Genomic DNA, 6,349 nt, shown 5'->3' on the forward strand with positions numbered 1-6,349 from the left:
TCTTTCTTTTCTTTCTCTCTCTCTTTCCCTCTCTCTCTCTCCCACCCATCTCTCTCTCTCTCTCTCTTTCCAAGCAGCTGTTTTTGTTTTTCCAAGCTTCTTTCTCTCCCTTGTTCTTTCTATGTCTCCCTCCATCTTTTCTTTTTCTTTCCTTTTCCTTTTCCTTTTCCTTTTCTGTTGAGATGGAGACTCAGTCTGTCGGCATGTACCACCACACCCAGCTAATTTTTTACATTTTTAGTGGAGACAGGGTTTTGCCATGTTGGCCCAGTTGGTCTCAAACTCCCGACCTCAGGTGATCCACCCGCCTCGGCCTCCCAAAGTGCTGGGATTACAGGCGTGAGCTACCGCACCTGGCCTATTTTGCCAAGCTTTTCTGGTTGTTTTCATTCAGTGAGAGAGTTGATGGATATTACCTAGTCTGCCATTACTGGACATCATTCTTTTTGACTCCAGCTTCTGATCTTTATATATATTTTGTCTTATAGGAATGTGTACTATTTAGTTTGCTTCCTTTTAAGAAGCTTTCAAATGTCTCACTTGCTGGTGCCTGTTCAATTAAGCTTTGGATAACAGTACAAAATTTGGCCAACATCAGTGCCTAGTTCACCACTAATGAAAGCTGGGCACTGCAAATGTTCTGCTGTGCTTCAGAAATCAGAAGTTGCCAGCTTTTATATCTAGACTGTGATTTCCTCATAGAGGATTTTGTATATGCCAATTCAAAGTTTAAATTTGTGCCATGTGTGAATAAGTGCACAAAATGCCCAAATAAGAATGAGAAAAATATCTCCTTTTCCCATCCACATTGAGATACCTGAAACAACTATGAAATAGTTTTTCTTCCAGTTTTCCAAAATACTTATTTGGGTTGAGACCAAGAATGGAGCATTTTAGGCCAAAATGCTTTTTGAAAATTTTATGATTTATGACTTTAGAAAAAATCTCTTTTGGACTTTAAGCATATGTTATTTTTAGGATGTCTTATTCATGAACAAAACAAATTTTTTACATAGGTGAAATAATTTAGGTGTTTGTATATTATGAGTCAGTTATCTCTATAATATATGACTTTTATATTTGTGTTTTTCAGTTACATTCAGTAGCCCACATTTGTTTAGTAACAAAATTAACAAAATTGCTGTCATTATTTTGAGTTAATTTTCAACTCGTATTTTTAATTAGCTAAATACATTCTAGCACTATTGTATTGTCAGAGACCTTAATTCAAGTCTTTAAATATTTAATAAAATTATGTTAAAAACTGAAATTATTTGATGTTTTAATTTTGATTGCTCTGGACAAAGACAGTGTTTACATCTTGGTGCTTCAGGATAAAAGTTGCGTTAAACAGTACTTGAATTTAAATATGGTTTAAAATGTTTCTTAATTCTAAAGCTTTTTGTAGTTTCTATTTTCTAAGCAATATTAGCTATATTGGATCTTCTAGATGAAAGATTTGACTATGATTAAATATGTGCAGTGCCATCCTGGAATAGATTTTATTCATAGATTAATAAAATATGTGCAGCATGATTTAGGAGAAAATATTTTAGGACATTAAATTTAGTTATATAAGCTACAGTCTGTTTTAAATTCTGTGCAACCAAAATCTGTTTTGCTTTACAAAGAAAAAATGTTCAAATTTCACTGGGAAATGTAGAGTATTTGTTTTCTAAGACCATCAAAATGATACCCAATCATACTTTTAGGAAATTTTCAAAATACTAGATTTAGCTTTTCAACGTAATGACGATTATTATTGTTTAATTTTCTTACCTGCACTTACCCGTATTAAGAACACTCTGATTTCGTTACATGTTTCTTATAGTACCTCCTTGGTTCAAATGTAATTCTTTTCTGATATTGAATAAACTGTAATGTCAAGGACCTAGCACAATGCCTGGTATATATTTGGTAATCAATACACATTACTTTCCCTTATCATGTTCTTAGCTACTGATTTCTAAAGGTATTGAGAAATGGTCGCAAGAAAAATTTAGGAGCTCAACTTCCATTCTAAATCTTTAAACTTCTTTTTCTAAAAGAAAGATTCAAGCTAATGCATGATGTTTTAGGCGTAATTCTGTACTGACCTCTGAAAGACTTCTATCCTCAGGAGCACACACCCTGGAAAATCTCCTCCCCGTGAGTGTGATTGCAATCTGAATTTGATGGAATAGTCATTCCCTTGATTGAGTTGCATCAGATTGCAAAGGTGATGGTGTAATTATTCCTGTGATTATATTATATAATATGACTCCTTCTTAGTAGGCTGGAGAGAGAAGTTCCTGCTGGCTTTGAAGAAGTAAACTGCCATGTTTAAGAGGGCCAGATGGCTAGGACCTGAGGGTGGCTTCTAAAAGTTGAGAGCAATTCCTGCTGACAGCCAACAAGAAGTCAGGGCTATCAGTCCCAGCCAAAAGGAGACTGTGAGAGCTTTATTCATAACAAGTTTGCCACCAAAATAGATGTATTGTGAAAACCACCACTAAATTAACCCATTTATGCCTAATCTTCCATTATTGGAATGCTAAGCTTGTGGGAGTTATTTATATCCTGTTGAAGGTCATTGCCAAGGTCTGATTCCCCACCTCTCCCCCAACCCCCAGTTTGCAACCTTTGGCATAAATGGGTTAAGGCTAAAATGGGAAAAACAAAGAATCATATCAACATTGCTGTTACTGGATATGTAGATTCAGGCAAGCCCACCGTCTGATCGACAAAAGAACCATCAAAAAATTTGAGAGGGAGACTGCCAAGATGGAAAAGGGCTCCTTCAAGTATATCTGAGTCTTGTAAAAACTGAAAGCTGGATGTAAGCATGGTTTCACCATTGCTAACCCCTGTGGAAATTGGAGCCACCAAGTATTATGTAACCATCATTGATGCTTCAAAACAGACTTTTTAAAAAGCATGATTATGGGCACATCAGAGAAACATTCTCTAGAGCTTCCATAGGAATACAGCTCTTCCAATACCCAGATTTTTAGGATTTCTGGGCTCCAGAATGATAAGATAATGAATTTGTGGTATTTTAAGCCACTAAGTCTGTGAGAATTAGTGCAGCAATGGAGAAATAATGCACTGTACATCAGAAGAGCCTCTTAACATGGAAGAAACCAAAACAAAGTAACTCGAAGGACAGAAACTATACAAGAACAAGAGCCTCTCAAGGATGAAAACTTTTCCTATACTTGGAGAGACAATATACTTGCAAAAACAAGTGAATATATGCATCCACTAAAGAATAGAATCATACATATACACAGCAAACACTCAGAACAAAAAATTCTTGAAAAGTGAAATTTAATAATGGAATTTTAAAATACAATATAAGGGCTGGTGGATAAAGTTAAGGAAATTTCCCCCAAACAAAGATTAAAGAAAGAAAACAGGAGAGAGAAAACAAGAAAGAAAAAGTAGGCAAATTAAAGGAGTGGAGCAGTAGGTCCAAAATCTGAATAACAGAGGAAATCATCAACAAAAAAATTTGCCGGAACTGAAGGATATGCACTGTCAACTTGACAACATTCACTGAGTAACCAGCACAATGTGTAAAAATAAACTCACACTAAAGCACATTACCATGAACTTTGATGGGTACAATTAGAAGATTCTATAGGTCTCCAGGAAGATGGGGGATGGAGAGAGAGAAGGAAAGATTATGTACAAAGAAACCAAAGGGCGTATGAAAAGGAATATATCAGGAATCAAAATAGGTTTGATCTTTTTAACATCATCGTGGAGTAGCAAGATAATGGTCAATGCCTTCAAGGTTCTGGTGGAGAAAGACTTCTAACCTGGAATTCTATACCTAGCCAAACTGTCATAAATTGATGCAGGAAAAAATATTTTTACAGAAGCACCCTTACTGTTTCACTGAGGGGTGTCTTCCATCAAAATGAAGAGCAAATCAAGAAAGAGGAAGATGGAATTCAGAAAAAAAAAAAAAGGAGGAAATTGAAGAGAATATCAAATGATAGGAGATCTCTGAAATGCCCAAGGAACAGTCCTTGAAGTTCTTTTCTTTTTTTTTCTTATGGATTTTTTTATTTTTACCATCCCCATGGATACCATGGATGAAGCTCTTTTCTATCAACAACAACTCACCATGAAACTATTACCTTTTTTCAAATTGAGTATAATTGGCATATCAGAAACTGTGCATATCTAAAATGTACAATTGTATAAGTTCTGATGTGTACATCAATCACCAAAATCAAGATACTAAATATGTTTGTCACCTCCAAAGTTTTCATGATGCATATTTGTATCCCTCCCTCTTCTTCTTTTCTGCCTCTGCTCCATTCCCAACCCAGGCCCTAGGCAAGCACTTATCTGCTTTCTATAACCATAGATATTTGTATATTCTAAAAAATATTATAAGGGGAAGATACAGTATGTATTCTGTCTGACTTCTTTTAATCTGCTTAATTGAGTTTCATCCATGTTTTTGCATATATTGATAGTTTTGTTTTGTTTTGTTTGAGACAGGGTCTCGCTCTGTTGCTTAGGCTGGAGTGTAGTGGCACAATAATGGCATAGTTCAATCTTTTATTGCCGAATATTGTTCCATTTTATTAATCATTTGGGTTGTTTCCAGTTTGGGACTGTTACAAGTAAAGCTTCTGTGACCGATCATATACAAGTCTTTATATGAACATGTGCTTCCTTTTTCTTGGGCAAATGCCTAGGAGTGGAAGTAATGCATCACATAGTATATATATATTTGGCTTTTCAAAAAATTGTCAAATTGTTCTCCAAAGTGGTTTTAAATTTCACTTTCTCATGATATGTTTATTAATAGTTCCACTTCCTCCTCACCTTCACCAACATTTAATATCGTCAGGCTTTTAAATTTTAGCCATTTAAAGATGTTATAGTCACTCTTTATAAGAAGGATGGACCCTCACCCAGAATTTGTTTCAGATTCCAATATTGATAATGCCATGCACACACACAGACACACACCCCAAAAGATGTGAAAGGACTTGTTACATAATGAGTCTCTGAGAAGATCAGGGAAGGCTTCCCAGCTGGTTTGAAAATGGTTTGGGTGCTCGCTTCAGCAGCACATGTACTAAAATTGGAGTGATACAGAGAAGATTAGTATAGACCTGCACAAGATGACAGGCAACTTCGTGAAGCATTCCATATTTTAAAGAACGAAAATGAAAAGAAAATGGCTTGAGAGGCTGGGTGCAATGGCTCAGGCCTGTAATCCAAGCACTTTGGGAGGCCAAGGCAAGCAGATTGCTTGGGCCCAGGAGTTCAAGACCACCTTCGGTAACAGTGAGACCCTGTCTCCACAAGTAATAACTTATGTGTGTGTGTGTGTTTTTTTTTTTTTTTTTTTTTTTTGAGACAGGGTCTTGCCCTGTCGCCTAGGCTGGAGTGCAGTGGCACGATCAGGGCTCACTGCAGCCTCGAATTCCTTGGCTCAAGCAATCCTTCTGCCTCAGCCCCCCAAGTACCCCTAAGTAGCTGGCACTATGGGCACACACAACCATGCCTGGCTAATTTTTCTGAATTTTAATAGACATGGGGTTTTGCTATGTTGCCCAGGCTGGTTTTGAACACCTGAGCTGAAATGATGCTCCTGCCTCAGCCTCCCAAAGTGCTGGGATTACAGGCATGAGCCACTGTACCTGGCCTACAAATAATAATTTTAAAAAATTAGCCAGGCATGGTGGCATGTGCCTGTGGTCCCAGCTACTCAAGAGATTGAGGCAGGAGGATCACTTGAGCTAGGGAGGTCAAGGCTGCAGTGAGCCACTATTGTGCCACTGGACTCCAGCTTGGGTGACAGAGTGAGACCTCATCTCAAAAACAACCACCACAAAGAAAATGGCTTGAGAGAGCAAGGGAAGGTGACTGGCTTGGGGATTCAATGGTGATTAAGAGGCGGGTTAAGAAGTGAAGATTCTTAAACATAGGTCAGGGTTGTGTGGTTTAAACTTCCTACTGGCATTAAAGAAGGGAACGCCAGTTTTCTTATCAGCTTTCCCAGTTGTTTGGCAGGAGGGGGAGAGGTGAGCTTCAAAGCTAGCTACCAAAATCAAAATTGAAGTCAGATACTTTATTACAAATGAGGATGTAATGGGGTCTGATTTTGGTGTTAATCTGCATTTCCCTGGTAACTAATGATGTTTACCATCTTTTCACCTGCTTACTGGCCATATTTACATCTTTTTTATTGAGGTGTTTGGTCAAATCTTTTGCATTAAAAAATGAGTTCTCAAAGTAATAAAAGCCATATATGACAAGCCCACAGCCAACATCATACGAAATGGGGAAAAGTTGAAAGCATTCCCTCTGAGAACTGGAAAAAGACAAGGATGCCCAT

General features: G+C 37.3%; 1 non-coding gene across 1 annotated transcript; it reads left to right on the top strand.

The window, feature by feature from the left end:
* The first annotated feature begins 5,059 nt into the window (after positions 1–5,059).
* Positions 5,060–5,164, top strand: LOC111546699. Its single transcript, XR_002732876.1, has one exon. It is a non-coding gene; the product is annotated as a U6 spliceosomal RNA (small nuclear RNA).
* Positions 5,165–6,349: the final 1,185 nt, after the last annotated feature.

This window comes from Piliocolobus tephrosceles, chromosome 9 (assembly GCF_002776525.5).
Source record: "Piliocolobus tephrosceles isolate RC106 chromosome 9, ASM277652v3, whole genome shotgun sequence".
NCBI classification, from domain to species: Eukaryota; Metazoa; Chordata; class Mammalia; order Primates; family Cercopithecidae; genus Piliocolobus; species Piliocolobus tephrosceles.